We start from the raw sequence: 18,175 nt of genomic DNA, 5'->3' as shown, positions 1-18,175 counted from the left end.
CCCATAACTCCAATCCAACACAGTTTTTCTCCACAACCATAATCCAAACGCACAGAAGCTTGCTGTATATATTTGCGGGCACCCCCCGCCAGGACAATGGGAATTCCCGGACCCTGGTAAATTGCCTCGGGTCGAACCACACGGGGGTCAGCGATAGTCAAGAATGCCCCCGTGTCTCTAAATCCTGACACTTTGTATCCATCAATAAAGCGAAAGAACAGAGGCTGGAGTCCGTACACTCCAGGAGGGGTATCTATGGTGCCGTGGTCGGTGGTCCACTCTGGTGGGGGTGGTGGTAGCTCTTCCTCAGGTGTGGTGGAATGTACAAGATGCACTGGACAAGGTGGGGCTGCGTGGGGCTCCCTCCGATTCCTGGAGGGACAGCCAGACTGCAAATGTCCAGGTTGCCCACACCCATAACACCTCCTCTCTGTGATACCCCCAGGTCGTGGTCGGAACTGTTGGGGCCTAGGATTGTGAGGCGTGATTGTCATCGGCTTGCAACTAGGTGGAAGGGCAGATATAATTGGAGGGGGAGGGGGAGCGGGAGCAGGCCGTGGTTCATTGTCCAGAAGCCTCCTCCATTGCGGCCGGATAGTAAGGGCTTCATCGGCCAGGGCTGCAGCTCTATCCACGGTACACGGCGTGCGCTCCCGGACCCATTCCCGTACCTCTGCAGGGCACTTGGCAAGAAATTGTTCTATAAGGAACGCCTGTATAACATCTTCCACAGTAAAGGCGTTATCTGCTTCCAGCCATCTCCGACATGCCTCGGACATCTTATGTGCATACATCCTAAACGATCCCCCCGTGGTGCATGGGAGGTCTCAGAACTTGGCCCTATATGAGTCAGGGGTGATAGCATGGTAATCCAGGATAGTCCGCTTTACAATGTTATAATCCCGATTCCGCAGTGCATCAAGGGTTCGGTAAGCCTCCGCCATGCTTCCGTTCAGGAGCCCCACTAACAAACGCATCCAGCTAGAGTGGGGCACCTCCATCACAGCACACTGCTGCTCAAAGTCTTTGAAGAACCCCTCCACATCTCCAGAAGCCTCATCAAATGGCTTAAACTCTGTCCTGGTGATCCGTACAGGCTCCCGGATTGTTGGGGTTACACTCCACATTGCGTTACTCCCTTTTTCAAGCTCCATTGCTTCCTGTCTCCGCTGTGCCCGGCGGGCAGCCTCCTCCTTGTACTCCTGAGAGACGCCGGGGCCCAGAACCGCCATCTCTTCTTCATACCACACCAACCACTGGCTTTTCTGGATGGGGATCCCTGTCTCCAGTGCTCGCCCTTCAGACATCTGGGAGGAGGTGGCCGGGCTAGCGCCCACCAGTAGATCGATTAAGGCCTCTTTAGTCAGTCCCTGGTAGTTCAGGCCCAGATCTCTGGCTCTCTCCTGTAAACTGCATACAGTCCAATTTCTGTACTCACTCTGTGGGTGGTTCTCCATTGGGTGACGCTCTGTTGATCCCACCGCTGCCACCAGTTGTCACGGGGTCCTTCTCTGGTATCACACAATCAACAGAGAAAGTGAAGAGTGAACAATTCCAAGACCTTTATTCAGGCAAAAATACGAAAAGGTCCCTATTCAGTCCACCACACAAAGGATAAGATAGTCCAGAATAAGAATGCAGTCCAATATCAGGATAAAATGTCCAGGGAAACTAGATTCCAAAACTCTAGCACCAGAGGATAAAATGGGTCCTTCTCTCTCTGAAGTGCTGTCTGTACACGATCCTGTCCACACCGGAAATGACTTGTCCAGCTGCTGTTCTTCCCCCAACCCCCTTCCTTTTTCAGGGGTAGTCAAACAAGTTGAGGTGGTTTCCAGGCCTCCCAGAGGAGAACAAAGGGCCTTAGGGATTAATGCACTACAGGGGGTCATCAAGAGGCAGATACAGTGAGGCTGTAGACTTACAATGTAATAAGAAAAACACTATGAAAATAACTGGAATTGTTAAAAATAGGAATATACAAAAAATGATATCCACATATCATATCACACCATCACACATTACATTACTGATCCTAAGTTACATCCTGTATTATACTTCAGAGCTGCACTCACTATTCTGATGGTGCAGTCACTGTGTACATACATTACATTACTGATCCTGTACTGATCCTGAGTTACATCCTGTATTATACTCCAGAGCTGCACTCCCTATTCTGCTGGTGGAGTTACTGCGTACATACATTACGTTTCTAATCCTGAGTTACATCCTATATTATTCTCCAGAGCTGCACTCACTATTCTGCTGGTGCAGTCACCGTGTACATACGTTACATTACTGATCCTGTACTGATCCTGAGTTACATCCTGTATTATACTCCAGAGCTGCACTCACTATTCTGCTGGTGCAGTCACTGTGTACATACATTACATTACTGATCCTGTATTGATCCTGAGTTACAGCCTGTATTATACTCCAGAGCTGCACTCACTATTCTGCAGGTGCAGTCACTGTGTACATGGGGCGCCCTCACACCCAGGGCGGTGATGTACTCGATACCAAGCCCGATGGTCCTCAATGGGAGATGTCACGGTAGCTGGGACCCGGCCCGTGCCGCCCATTGTAAATGTTCAGTGTGAATGTGTAAGTCGTGACGCCACCTGTGGTGTTCGGCAATGAAGATGTTAAGCTGACGTTGCAGACAGATCCTCTGGGACAGATGGTGTGGTGCAGCAAAGATGTTATAGCCCTCCACAGGCAGGGCTGTAGTCCCAGGGCAGAGTAGGTGAAGTGACACTTAGATGGTGTAGTGTCAGGTGCAGGGGATGTAGCAGTGCCGGGCAGGTTGACGCAGGAATAAGTTGAGGACACTAGGGCATGTAGTTCCAAAGGTTTACTCACAGTCTGTTGTGGCACAAGAGCCCACATCCGTGCCGTGTCCTCTGGGTCAGGAGCTCAGCCAACTTCCAGGCAAGATGAAGTACTCCTTTCCAACACTCCGCCAACATATATGCCTTTTCTGAACGTCTCCCTTTTGCGCCTAAAGTGAAGTACTCCCAGTACTGAATTACACTGGAGTTACTCCTGTCAGATGTTCCTATGAACTCTGTTATGATTGAGTCACCCGTAGGAGGCAAAAACAGAAATGCTAGCTAAGTCCTGAAAACCAGAGAAGTTGGCAACTATCAGATTGCAGACCCCTGAACCTATCAACACAACTAGCAGTAGCCGTGGGGGGTTCCTACGATGACCTAGACCCCTCGATCACAGCCGGAGAGATACATAGGCCTAAAGAAGGAAAGGGGAAATCTAACTGCCCCAGAGCAGACCCCAAAGCAATAGGCAGCCCCCCACATATAATGACGGTGAAGCAAGATGAAAACACTTACACAGACAGAAAGACAGGCTGAGCAAAGACGGGGCCCAAAAACTACCTGAATAGGAACAGATAGGAAGGCTGCTGTCTGCAATCTGCCAAAACCCTATCAGAGACAAAAGCCAACAAGCTGATATAAAAAATGGCCCTGAAGCAACTAAGCTTCAAAAACTAAATCAGCGCTCAGGTACTTTCAGAAGACAGAGCTCAAGGAACACTGCACACTCCAGCAGGGAGTGGCAGAATCCAAAAGGAAGAAAAACAAAAACAAAACTTAAATGCAAAAAGGCAAAACAGAAAACTTAGCTTTAGGAGAGCAGGAATCAGACTGGTGTCCAAGAGTCCACAGAGAAATCACCCGCAGGGCAGAAAGGGCGTAGGCTGCCTTAAATCCAGTCAGGGACTCCACTCAGCCAATCGTCTTCATTAGTCCCAGGTGTCTGATAATCAGGCTCACTACCTTCCTTCACTAGAATAGGGAGTTCACCAGGCCTCAGTGACGGAGGGGAAAATGAACTCACAACAGAACTCTACTTGTACAGCAGACAGCTGTAGCCTGCTTCGGGGACTCTCTGCTACCAAGTCCCGGCTCACTATCTCGTTGCTGTTATGCCCCCAAGACTTGTGTGGGAATAAAGTGGTGACAAACTTCTATTCCTCCGGTGTCTGTTGTGGGACCATTAGTATCCAAACAACCTCGGGGACTGGACCCCGGCCTTGCGCTGTGAACTTGAGAAGGGTTCTCCTCCAACCCTAATCCTTAGTCCTCTTCTCCTCACGTTCCGTGCTAATCCTTCTTTCTTATGGAGAGAGTCAGGCTTTCCTTTAATGTCTCTTTCTTGTGCCAGCGGACCCAGGTCACTGAGGTCGGCTGCAGCACTTCCTTCATCTATCCCACTCAGGAGATCTTCTTACACAGGTCCGACCTTGTCAGACTCCTGTGACTGACTAGCTAACTCCTATCCTCTTCCCGCTCTTTTGTGCAAACTAAACTCCACCCGCCTCCCAGCACGCTTAGTGTTCCAAGCAGGGAGCCACCAAAGGGTGCTTTGCTACACTACTGTGTTGTGTGGGATGCTGGTGTTGGAGCGTGGTCAGGTGTCCCCACCTTACCTGGATAGTGGGATACCAAACCTCAGGAGGAGGTGCAGTACCTCTGTGGCGACTGAACCCTCAGGGGTGCCACATACATACATTACATTACTGATCCTGTATTGATCCTGAGTTACATCCTGTAGATCTTTTATTATAAAAATGAAAAACATAACAATAATAATAACAGAAACATAACAGGAATATCAGCCAGAAAATAATCCGCATACTGAACACTGGCCCAGCCGCTCATTCTCTCCTGTCACACATATTATACGTATATACAGAATAATAACTAATATTAAGTACTTACACCTTCTGGTCCCGTCACAAACAAACTAATAACAAAATAAAATAAAGGATAGCAAAAAAAAACTATATACATACTTTCTTTTTTTTTTTTTAAATAAAATAACCACAAACTATACAAATATATACAAGACTAAACTAAACACCCCACACACAAGCCCACCATTCCCAACCCCCGTATTGACCTGAGAGCTAGTCCTGCGTCTCATGCCTCAGTCCATGTCCAACGTCCATAGGCCAGATCAGGCAGTGCCAGTGTTTCCCCAAACACTCCAGTGTCCCATAGTCCCACGAGATAAACCCACCTCCCCCTTTTCCCACCATCCAACCTAACACCTACACCCAAATCTATATCCCTATATACAATATACATAGAAACAAACACTACAACACCCACAAATCACAAAGCCCAAGTTCGGCGCCTGCAGCCCTACATCACTGTATGCCGATCACAAAACAAAAATCTACAGTGTCAGCAGCAGCCCACCACCAGGAAAGGAAATGACCAGACTAGGGCACACTAAAAGAAAAGCCCCTCCAGAGGAGAGCGGCCCTACGTGTGCCCAGTCTCTCATACTCCAGAGAGTGCACCTTCACCAGGTCACCGAGTATGGTCCTAAACACATCGTCCACTGGGAGGATTTTCCGTTGCGTCTATACTAAGCACCGTGCGTTCCACTTGTGATACCTAACCACTGCGCTGACTAGAAATAATTGCACTGGTCCCGGTCACCAAGGCCTCTGAATGCTCCATAGGCCCACTCCGCATAGGAGAGACCGGCAAGCCGAGATCAGCCAATGGAGGCGCCCACCCTGTTGTAAACCTCTGTGTTAAAGGGACAATGAAGCAGGAAATGGTCCATGCTTTCCAAAACGGTACCACAATGCTCCCGAGGACAGTTCCTGTCCTCAGAGCTCCTACACTTCAGATTGTCCCTCACACACAGTTTCCCATGGAAGCAGCACCAAGCCAAGTCCCTAAACTTCGAGGGGATCCTGATAGAATTCAAAAGATGCAAACCCACCCCAAGGTTCCGACTTGGGCAATCCTGGAGCACCAGAGGCCTCTGGAAATTGGTCAACAGAACTCTATTGTCAAGGAGTTTCCTTGGCAGAGTCCTGATCTCCCACATTCCCAAACCCCACCGGCAAATTACCATCAGAACCAAGGTAGCGTAAGCCGGAAGATGTCCATGCGGTGTGCGAAGATCCTTCACTTGCCCTCCTTTCTCCCATTCCTGGAAGAAAGGCTGAAATCATCCCCTACAGGAGAATACCCACGGAGGAGCCCTCTCTTTCCAGAGGTTTGCAATATTGATCTTAATGAAGGTATCCACAAGGAATACCACAGGGTTGACCATACCCAACCCTCCTAGTCTCCTCGTACGGTAAGTAACCTCCCTCTTGACCAGGTTCAGTCTATTCCCCCCATAACAGTTGGAAGAACAAACTGTAGACCCGAGTCCAGAGAGACTCCGGCAAGATGCACACACTGCCCAGATAAATCAGTAAAGGGAGCAGGTAAGTTTTGATCAGGTTTACCCTTTCCCTGAGGGTCAAAGACCAACCCTTCCATTGGTTCACCTTCTGAGTGGCAATCTCTAGCCTGCTGTCCCAATTTTGATTGGGGTAATCTCCCTGGCCAAATTCGATGCCAAGGACTTTTGCAGAGACTTTTGGTCTTGGAAGGGTGTCCGGGAGATCAAAACCAGGATCTCCTCCTCCCAGCCAGAGACTCTCACACTTATCCCGGTTGATCTTGGACCCGGATGCCTCTGAGTAGCGATCTACCTCTGACATCAGCCACCCTGCCTCCTCATGAGAGGAAACAAAAACAGTGACATCATCGGCATACGCCACCACCCTCAGAGTGGCTTCCGGTGCTGCCTGGTCCATCCCGATCCCAGCTAATGGTCCACGCTCCACCCTCCTAAGAAGTGGGTCAGTCGCAAACACGTACAGCAGCGGGCTCAAGGGACAACCCTGGCGAACACCAGATCCAACCTCAAAAGAGCTGCCAATCCAACCGTTCACTAGCGGGATACTCTCTGCCCCACCATACAAGGTTTTAAGCCAATCAACAAACCCCCCCGGCAGGCCATATCTCAGAAGGACAGACCAGAGGTACTCATGATTAACCCAATCAAACGCTTTTGCCTGGTCCAGTGACAACATGTACCCCTTCCAGTGTCCAGCCCTACCCTGCTCCACCGCCTCCCAAACACCGAACACATCACTAAATGTGCTGCGACCTGGAACAGAGCAATGCTTGGCCTCCGAAAGGAGTTGGGGTGCAAATTTCACCAGTCGATTAAACAGCACCTTTGCCAGAACCTTCCTGTCTGCATTGAGAAGCGCTATGGGACGCCAATTCTCAATGCACGATGGGTCCTTACCCTTTGACAAGATGATCAGGGCAGACCTCCTCATTGACTTTGGCAGAGTGCCCGAGGAAAGACACTCACTGAATACCTCAGTCAAGAGGGGAACTAAAGCGTCCTTAAAGGTCTTATAAAACTCAGATGTTAAGCCATCTGGACCGGGCGATTTTTTTTGGGCAAGCCCTTCAATCGCCAACTTAACTTCCTCTTTCCTGATCATCTCTGTCAAAACGTCAAGAGAGGGGTCTACCCCTGGTTCGGGAACGACTTCAGCCAGAAAAGCCGACATCATATCCCAATCAAGATCACTCTTCCCCAAGAGGTGCGAGTAGAAGGATCTGACAACCTCCAGGATCCCTGATCTGGATCGCCTCAGGGACCCCATAGTGTCGACCAGTCCTGTAACCACTTTACTATTCACTGACATCTTGCAGTTTCTGTAAGGGTCGGGCGAGCGGTACTTCCCGTAATCCCTCTCAAAAACCAAAGATGCGTGTCTATCGCCACCCTTTTCTTGAACATCTCCCACCACTCTGACTTACTACTACAAAGATCCAGTAAGGGTACCTGGCTCTGAAGAAAATCCTCAAAGGAATGTCTTATATCCGCTTCTTCCAAGAGAGATGAATTGAGCCTCCAAAAGCCTCTTCCCATCCGGAGGGTCTCTGGAACATTCAGAGAAAACAAAATTAAACAGTGGTTGGAGAACTCCACCTCAACAACAGACACTGCTGAAGAGACAGCTTCCTCCTTTAAATAAAACCTATCTATTCTGGACCTACAGTTACCTCTATGATAGGTGAACCCCTCGTGGCCTGAGGTGTGCCGAATGTGGACATCCACCAGGCGAGCCTCACTAGCTATACAATTAAGGGCGGTGCTATCATAAGTCAGCTTGTCTCTGGAACCTCCTCTATCTTGGGGCCTCGTGACAGTATTGAAGTCCCCTCCAAAGACAACCTGCCGACTTGTAAAAAGGTAGGGCTTGATCCTCATAAAAAGACACTTCCGGTCCCATTTATATTGGGGACCATAGATGTTAATAAGCCGGAGCTCTTGTCCCTTCATGAGGACATCTAAGATCAGGCACCTCCCCATTTCTAACTCAATAACCCGTCGGCATTTCACCGGTGTGGTAAAAAGGACCGCCACTCCGCTATACGGCTCGGCCGCAAAAGACCAATAGGAGGGCCCGAGTCTCCACTCCGTCTTGGCTTTGAACACATCTGTCATGTTTGGCAGTCTGGTCTCTTGCAAAAAGAAAATGTCAGCTTCAACATGGCTGAGAAAATCAAAGGCCGCAAATCTGGCTGTATTTGACTTTATTCTGGTGACATTAATGGACGCCAGCATCAACGGAGTGGGTACCGCCATCATTGGTGATTGAGTTAGATGGCTTTCTTCTTCCCACTCCCCTTATCCTCTGCCTCAGAGGAGGAATCCTTCCCCCTCTTTAATGACACAGAGGTGTCCATTCCCACTTGATTTTTCTTTTTGTCGTCCTCATCTCCGGACTCTGGGCCAGTCCCTCCCTCCAGGGACCTTACATTTCCAGAAGAAGGAGACTCGGCACCCCCTGTAAGCTCCGCCGAAGCCGGAACCTCACTCTCAGCTTCCTCCTCAGAGGAAGAGATGTTCTCAAGGGCTTGGAACCGGTTAGAAAGACCAACCAGAGGGGAGTCAGTTTTTCCTTCCTTAGGTACCTTGGTCAGAGCGGGAGATGTTTTATCTCCCTTCTTTCTCTTCTTTTTGGTGCTGAGCTTACGCTTGTTCTCTAGCCACTGCCTATTATCCTCATTAGAGTTGAGCGATACCGTCCGATACTTCAAAGTATCGGATCGGAATGGATCGGCCGATCTTTAAAAAAAGTATCGGTATCGCCGATTCCGATACCGGAAGTCCCATTCAAGTCTATGGGACTTCCGGTATCGGAATAAGAAAAACCCTGTTTTTGCCTTGTACAGCCTCTCTGGGGTCTGTACGGGCCTTTCGGGGGGCTGTGCCGGCCTGCCAGGGGGTCTGTGCAGGCTCCGGTGGTCTGTGCCGGCCTGCCGGGGGGCTGTGCCGGCCTGCCGGTGGTCTGTGCAGGCTCCGGTGGGCTGTGCCAGCCTGCCGGGGGGCTGTGCCGGCCTGCCGGTGGTCTGTGCAGGCTCCGGGGGGCTGTGCCGGCCTGCCGGGGGGCTGTGCCGGCCTGCCGGTGGTCTGTGCAGGCTTCGGGGGTCTGTGCAGGCATCGTCCGATGGGACTACAAGTCCCATCGGGCGATGCCTGCTACCATGACAGTGATTGACACATTAGCCAATGATGGGACAGTAGTAGTCCCATCATCCGGCTAATGTGTTAAATGTTAAAAAAAAAAAAAAAAATACTACATACATACTACATACATACTACATGCATGCTACATACATACTACATGCTACATACATACTACATGCATGCTACATACATACTACATGCTACATACATACTACATATATACTACATGCATGCTACATACATACATACTACATGCTACATACATACTACATATATACTACATGCATGCTACATACATACTACATGCTACATACATACTACATGCTACATACATACTACATATATACTACATACATACTACATACATGCTACATACATACTACATGCTACATACATACTACATATATACTACATGCATGCTACATACATACTACATGCTACATACATACTACATACATACTACATATATACTACATACATACTACATACATGCTACATACATGCTACATACATACTGAATGCTACATACATACTACATACATACTACATACATACTACATGCATGCTACATGCATGCTACATACATACTACATACATACTACATGCATGCTACATGCATACTACATGCTACATACATACCACATACATACTACATACATACTACATACATACTACATGCTACATACATACTACATATATACTACATGCATGCTACATACATACTACATGCTACATACATACCACATACTGTACATACTACATACATGCTACATGCTACATACATACTACATATATACTACATGCATGCTACATACATACTACATATATACTACATGCATGCTACATACATACTGCATGCTACATGCATGCTACATACATACTACATACATACTACATGCTACATACATACCACATATATACTACATACATACAATACATTCATACAATACATACATAGACATACAGTACATATAACATAGAGTAACATACTTACCAATACTTGTCACATTGTTCCCCGAAGCCATTGTCTTTTCCGGAATAAATATTAACATAACAAACCACAAAAATACTCACCCACGATCCGAAGCAGTCCACGAGTGTGTCCCACGACGATCTTGGGTAGAGAACTGCAGCATCAGCTGATGCTGCCGTTCTCTACGGGCTGCAGGAATCCAATGACGGAAGGTAGGTATCCTTCCGCACTGTATTCCTCCGCCACTTAAAAAAAAAAAAGTCCCTAGTCTCACTTTATGCCATTGCTGTGTGGGAATTTCCCATGCAGCAATGGCATAAAGTGAGACTAGGGACTTTTTTTTTTTAAGTGGCGGAGGAATACAGTGCGGAAGGATACCTACCTTCCGTCATTGGATTCCTGCAGCCCGTAGAGAACGGCAGCATCATCTGATGCTGCAGTTCTCTACCCAAGATCGTCGTGGGACACACTCGTGGACTGCTTCGGATCGTGGGTGAGTATTTTTGTGGTTTGTTATGTTAATATTTATTCCGGAAAAGACAATGGCTTCGGGGAACAATGTGACAAGTATTGGTAAGTATGTTACTCTATGCTATATGTACTGTATGTCTATGTATGTATTGTATGAATGTATTGTATGTATGTAGTATATATGTGGTGTGTATGTAGCATGTAGTATGTATGTAGTATGTATGTAGCATGCATGTAGCATGCAGTATGTATGTAGCATGCATGTAGTATATATGTAGTATGTATGTAGCATGCATGTAGTATATATGTAGTATGTATGTAGCATGTAGCATGTATGTAGTATGTATGTGGTATGTATGTAGCATGTAGTATGTATGTAGCATGCATGTAGTATATATGTAGTATGTATGTAGCATGTAGTATGTATGTAGTATGTATGTAGTATGTATGTGGTATGTATGTAGCATGTAGTATGTATGCAGCATGCATGTAGCATGCATGTAGTATGTATGTAGCATGCATGTAGTATGTATGTATGTAGTATGTATGTAGCATGCATGTAGTATGTATGTAGTATGTATGTAGTATGTATGTAGCATGTATGTAGCATGCAGTATGTATGTAGCATGTATGTAGCATGTATGTAGTATGTATGTAGTATATATGTAGTATGTATGTAGCATGTAGTATGTATGTAGCATGTAGTATGTATGTAGCATGCATGTAGTATATATGTAGTATGTATGTAGCATGTAGTATGTATGTAGCATGCATGTAGTATATATGTAGTATGTATGTAGCATGTAGTATGTAGTATGTATGTAGCATGCATGTAGTATGTATGTAGCATGCATGTAGTATGTATGTAGCATGCATGTAGTATGTATGTAGTATGTATGTAGTATTTTTTTTTTTTTTTTTAACATTTAACACATTAGCCGGATGATGGGACTACTACTGTCCCATCATTGGCTAATGTGTCAATCACTGTCATGGTAGCAGGCATCGCCAGATGGGACTTGTAGTCCCATCGGACGATGCTTGCACAGACCCCCGGACATCAGCACAGCCCCCCGGCAGGCCGGCACAGCCCCCCGGCAGGCCGATACAGACCCCCACAGGGTGCACAGACCACCGGCAGGCCGGCACAGCCCCCCAGCAGGCCGGTACAGACCCCCACAGGGTGCACAGACCACCGGCAGGCCGGCACAGCCCCCCGGCAGGCCGGTACAGACCCCCACAGGGTGCACAGACCACCGGCAGGCCGGCACAGCCCCCCGGCAGGCCGGTACAGACCCCGGGCAGTCCACACAGCCCCCCGGCAGGCCGGCAGAGACCCCCGGAAGGCCCGAAATGACGGCGCATCATGATGCGCACACACCGCGCATCATGATGACGTCAGGCTGTCAATCAACTTTGAACTTCCGATTCCGATGCCGAATTCCGATATTGAAAAAATATCGGAAGTCGGTATCGGAATTCCGATACAGCAAGTATCGGCCGATACCCGATACTTGCGGTATCGGAATGCTCAACACTAATCCTCATCCATACTTTCATAATGGGAGGATTTGGAGGCAGTGGCAGTTTCCTCCCTGTGGATCCTCCTGACCTCCTCATCCAACTCATCATCCCTCGGGGCCTCAGCAGCAAGACTGGCATCCAGGACAGGGGTCACCGCAGTAGCCCGGGGCTCACCCAGCTCCCTCTCCTGTCTGCGCTTATCTAGACGCCTCAGCTGGGCAGGCGTCTTTTTATTGCTTTTCCTCCTTGGCCCCTCAGCTCCCTCACCCCTGCTAGTCCCTTCCCCAGCAGAATCAGCCTCACAGCTTTCTCCCACCGGGGTCACGACTGCATTAGCGAAGGAGCAAGGACAACGGCTGAATGGGTGACCTAAGTCACCACACAGGTGGCACCAAATCTCCACACAAGATGCAGCAAGATGGCCGATATCCCCACACAATGCACATTTCTGCACAGTGCAGTTTGCACTGAAGTGTGTGGGGTCGCCGCACTTGTGACAGAGCTTCGGCTGCCCCTGGTAGAAGACCTGGATACGATCTCTACCCAAGAAGGCAGATGATGGAATGTGGGCAACTGTACCACCTGAACGCTTAAGTTTTACCATAAACGTCCAGGCCCCTGACCAGATACCACACTCAACGCTGTTTTTCTTTGGCATTTCCACCACTTCTCCATATCTGCCAAGCCATGTCATGATGTCATAACAAGAAAGCAACTCATTACAAGTCATCAAGGTCACTTTCTTGACTTGGTTTTGGCGAGACACTGCCTAGATGGCAAAGTCTCGCCAGCCGGGCTCATTTTTTGCCAACTCATAATTCGACCAGAAGAGCTCAAGCCCCTCTGGCCAAACAAAGCTAACATCAAACTGTCAACGGCTGCTCTCTTTCCCCAGTCCCATACGCTCGGTGCCTTGGGGTGATCCTCGACTCTGCGCTCTCTTTCAAACCACATATCCAAGCCCTCGCCTCCTCCTGCCGCCTCAAACTCAAAAATATTTCCCGGATCCGCTCATTCCTCAACCATGAAACCACAAAAACACTAGTGCATGCTCTTATCATCTCCCACCTCGACTACTGCAACCTCCTACTCTCTGGCCTCCCCTGTAGCACTCTGGCTATGCTCCAGTCAATCCTACACTCTGCTGCCCGACTAATCCACCTGTCTCCCCGCTATTCCCCAGCCTCCCCCCTATGCCAGGCCCTTCACTGGCTTCCTATCGCCCAGAGGCTCCAATTCAAAACCCTAACCATGACATACAAAGCCATCCACAACCTGTCTCCTCCATACATCTGTGACATGGTCTCTAGGTACCTACCCGTACGCAACCTTCGATCATCTCAAGATCTCCTTCTCTACTCCCCCTTATCTCTTCTTCCCACAACTGCATACAAGACTTCTCCCGTGCTTCCCCCATACTCTGGAACTCCCTGCCGCAACACATCAGACTCTCACCATCAACGAAAACCTTCAAGAAGAACCTGAAGACTCACCTGTTCCGACAAGCCTACAGCCTGCAATGATCCTCGGTCTACTGAACCATAGCACGACCTGCTCTACCCTCTCCTACTGTATCCTCACCCATCCCTGTAGACTGTGAGCCCTCACGGGCAGGGTCCCCTCTCCTTATGTACTTGTGTGTCCCTTGTCTTACACATGTTTAATATACTTGTCTATATTTCCCCTTTTCACATGTAAAGCGCCATGGAATAAATGGTGCTATATAAATGCATAATAATAATCAAACTCAGGCGTGGAATAGGGATGTATCAAGGTGTAGATGTCAATAGCCTTGAAGCCCATCTTCAGCAGGAGCTCCACAACCTTAGACCTTGGAGGACATGCATCACTGCCCCTCCACCGAAGACGGACCACATTCCTACGCACACTACCTGGCCCGGCTGTCGGAAGGGACCACACTGTATTTCCCCCATTTTGCTCTCCCAACCCTAACCCTAATTCTAACCCTAACGGAAAAATGAAAATAAATATATTTTCTTTATTTCATTATATTTCCCTAACTAAGGGGGTGATAAAGGGGGGGTATTTACTATTTTTTTATTTTGATCACTGTGATAGGGTTTATCACAGTGATCAAAATGTACAGTACGTTGAATGAATGGAATCTGCCGGCTGGCAGATCTCGAGGGGCGCACTGCGCATGCGCCCGCCATTTCCTTCTCGGAAGATGGTGGCACCCATGCAGGGGAAGCACGTGGGCCCAGGACCACCGAGAGGTAACGGGAGCGATCAGGGACCCTATTTCTCTCTCCTCAGATGTGCAATCACATCAGAGGAGAGAAAAATTAAATGACACATCAGACTTTTTTTTTTGGCGGCCGATGTTATACGGTTAATAACGACGATCGCAAAAGCGGGGTCGGTAAAAACCGACCAGAATCATGTTCTCTGGGGTCTCGGCTACCCCCCGGCAGCAGAGACCCCGGAGAAAATCCAACTCTGGGGGGCGCTATACACTTTTTCCACATCGCCGTTAATTAACGGCGCTGTTATTTAAGTACCTTTTTTTTGCAAAAATGTATCAACCAAATACCCTGTTTTGTTATCATCTTTTTACTAGCACTTGCTGTTTACTGTTACGTTTTTACAACAGAGTATTTTTATACATTTGTTATACTGTGTTTTTCTGTGTTTTAGTCTTTTGGTGGTGTGAACACTGTCCTACAGACTTGTTCACTATGTACATGGCCCATGTATTTATATGAAATCGGAGGAGGCGGGGATGAGGGAGACAATGCAGAAGGGACATACTCCTTAAATATGGATTTATGGAATATGTTAGGGATGTGAAGGGATGGATGAAGCTTTAATCTAAAGCTGACCCAAAATCAATAAACGCCGATGTTAATAACATCTGATTCTTGAGGGAAATCATCGTATTTATCAGAGGAAGTAAAAGGTACCTGGGAGTCTGGGTGACCTCCTCGGCTGTCACCCAGACTCAGACGTTCTACCTATGGTTCGATATCTTGAGGACAAGTTGGGCAATCCTTACGAAAATGTCCAGAGAGACCACAGTAAAGACAGAGTCCAAGCTCTTGTCTCCGTCTTCTCTATGCAAAGTGAAGACTGGCAACTCTAACCTTGGGTAAAGGGACCTGCTTCGGGGAAGTATAAACTGCGGCATGCTCTTCACCATGTCTTTCATGGATTTTGTGGAACATTCGTATGGCCTGAGTCATGGCCTCCATCAGAGACCAAGGGGCATCACGGAGGACCAGAGCATCCGTGAGTGTCTCGGAAAGGTCTCTTTGGACCTAGCACCTGAAAGCAGCATCGCTCCATAGAACTTCGGTGGACCACTGTTGAAACTCAGTACAGTACTCAGCTGTGCGACTGCCCTATGCCAAGTTCATGATCTTAACCTCAGCGATCTGGATTCTGTCGGGTTCATCATAGAACAAACGTAATCTGTCAAAAAAGTAATCAACAGAAAACCGTTCTGGGGCTTGTGGGGACAAAGAAAATGCCCAGGTCTGAGGACCCCATTGCTGTAAGGACATGATTGTTCCCATCCGCTCAAAATCCTCCGTTGACGACCGGAGATGTAGGGTAAAAAATAACTTACAGTTCTCCCTGAATACCCTAAACTGGTCTTTCTCTCCCTAAAATTTATCAGGGAGGGATATCATAGGTTCGAGAGAGAGATCAACTGTATATCAGAGGGAAACGACGTCACAGTCACTGCCGACAGTGGGGGGCTATGGGGGGTCTTCATCAAGCTATTTATCTGACCCTGCAACTGATATTGCGATGACTCCAGACTCTGGCAATCCTTAGCCAGATCCTGAGTCATCTACATTAAATTTGACACCTGGTCACAAAGCGCGTGAACAGGATCCATTCCGGCAAAAAAAACTTATGGGCAAGACGTAATGCCTCACAGTAAAGCCATGAGTCAGAGGGAAGAGACAAAAGCGTAGTCAGGTAATGTTCTGAGGTCAGAATACCGGGAGGATAATAATTCAGAGCTGAAGGGGTTAAACAGGCAGATGGTCAGAACGAAGTCCAAGTTCAGGCAACAGATCAAGCATACAGAACTCAAGGCACAGGGAAGCACAAACCTCACTTGTTGAATGTACGTCTGGCAGTGATCTGGGAGAAGCTGCTCAGTTAAGTAGGCGTGGCAATCACCCGGGATAGTGAACACTTTGAGACAGGTGATGCCTCCCAGTCACAGACTGGCTAGTCGAGCTGTCAATCAACAGACTGACAGATCAGCACGCCCCTGAACCAGATTGGATGTCCATGCTGTCAATCAAAGTACTGACAGCTTCAGCACGCCCCTGTACTGTATTGTACGGCCAAACTGTCAGTAACTGCATCCCATTGCACATTTTTAGGGTTTCATGGTCAGGCCCGTGGCTTGAAGCAAATCCACTACTGCTGTCACCTGGGACAAGGAGACAAGTGGATATGCATGCCAATTGGTACTAAAGATGAAAATATCATCCAAACACACTGACACATACTTTTGAGGGGGCTCTAAAACTATGTCCATCAGCCTCTGAAACGTAGCCGGGGCCCTGTGTAACCCAAAAAGCAAGCCAACATAGTGATAGAGACCCTCCGATGTAATAAAGGCACAGTCTTTGGATTCGCCAACTCTGAGGCACCTGCCAGTAACTCTTGGTCAGATTGAGCATTAGGAAGTACTGGGCCTGCCCCAGGCTCTCAATCAGCTCGTTCACCCAGGGCATTGGATAAAGGTCAAATTCTGACACTTCACTCAGATTTCAGAAATCGCTATAAAATTGTAAAAATCCGTCCGGCTTTGGAATCAGTACATTGGGGCTAGCCCACTCACTCCTGGACTCCTCAATAACTCCCAGGTGGAGCATTTGTTTAACCCCAACTGCAGTGGCTTGCCTCTGGGCCTATGGCAAATGGTTTCATTCATACCCTTGTATAAACAATTCAATATTTGCGCTCAGAGTTGTGTCTGTATAGAGGCTATACTCCACTCAGAGAAGATATTAAAAGTTCAAAACAAAACAAATGAACGTTAAGAGTCAGGAACCACCCCCTGGTTAAATATTTGCACTCAGAATTAGGTCAATATAAAAACTATACTCCACTCAGAGGAGACATAAAAGGTCCAAGGCAAGGCAGGTGAACACCAAGAGTCCGGAACCGCCCCCTGATTAAATATTTGCACTCAAAATTAAGTCTGTATAAAAACTGTATTCCACTCAGAGAAAAAGGTTCAGAGCAATGCAGGTGAACATTAAGAGTCAGAAACCGCCCCCTTGACTCTTTCACAGAGAGATACAATGTAGAGGGGTGAATACCAACCTGTATTCACGTGCAGCATATGGAGGATTCACTCATGTGTTGAATAGAAGAATCTTGCCATGAGATAGTAAGGAATGGCATTACAAATCAGCAGCTTAACACTGGAGTGCTTACCAGCACAGGTCTTGTGGAGGAGAAATTCTTATGAGGAAGTAGCAATGTCCCTTGTATAGTCCAGGAATGTAGTCACTGATTAACAGAATAAAAAATAGATGCTTTGGGTAATGGACGCTGTCCCGCCGGAGACAGACTTCCTGTCTGCAAGGCGCCCGCCCTAGCTGGTGGGCAGTGGCGGCGCTTACAAACTGTAGCCGACAAGGTGCACAGGACATTGCGTGACGTCACGGTCATGTGATTGCTCACGTGACTGGCTATGGAGAGCAGAGAGGCTCAAAAAACATCCAACGCGTTTCTGAATCCACGGATTCCTTCCTCAGGGATATTCCATAGCAGATAGGCAGCTTTTTTGTATACGCTCAGGCATCTAGAATTGCAATTTAAACATTAAGAGCA

At 47.8% G+C, this 18,175-nt stretch overlaps 1 long non-coding RNA gene across 1 annotated transcript in view; it reads right to left on the bottom strand.

Moving 5' to 3' along the window:
- The window catches only part of LOC141056143 (uncharacterized), a 118,221-nt gene extending 100,263 nt beyond the window's left edge, over nucleotides 1–17,958 (bottom strand). The window contains exons 1-2 of the long non-coding RNA XR_012221582.1: nucleotides 17,663–17,958; nucleotides 7,687–7,784 (exon numbers count right to left, since the gene is read on the bottom strand). This is a non-coding gene — a long non-coding RNA (uncharacterized lncRNA). The remainder of the gene's footprint in view (nucleotides 1–7,686; nucleotides 7,785–17,662) is intronic.
- Between the last annotated feature and the right edge of the window lie 217 nt (nucleotides 17,959–18,175).

This window comes from Dendrobates tinctorius, unplaced genomic scaffold (assembly GCF_039654945.1).
Source record: "Dendrobates tinctorius isolate UK_male_01 unplaced genomic scaffold, ASM3965494v1 ptg000196l, whole genome shotgun sequence".
Taxonomy (NCBI): Eukaryota; Metazoa; Chordata; class Amphibia; order Anura; family Dendrobatidae; genus Dendrobates; species Dendrobates tinctorius.
This window is presented reverse-complemented; position numbering and strand designations above follow the sequence as displayed.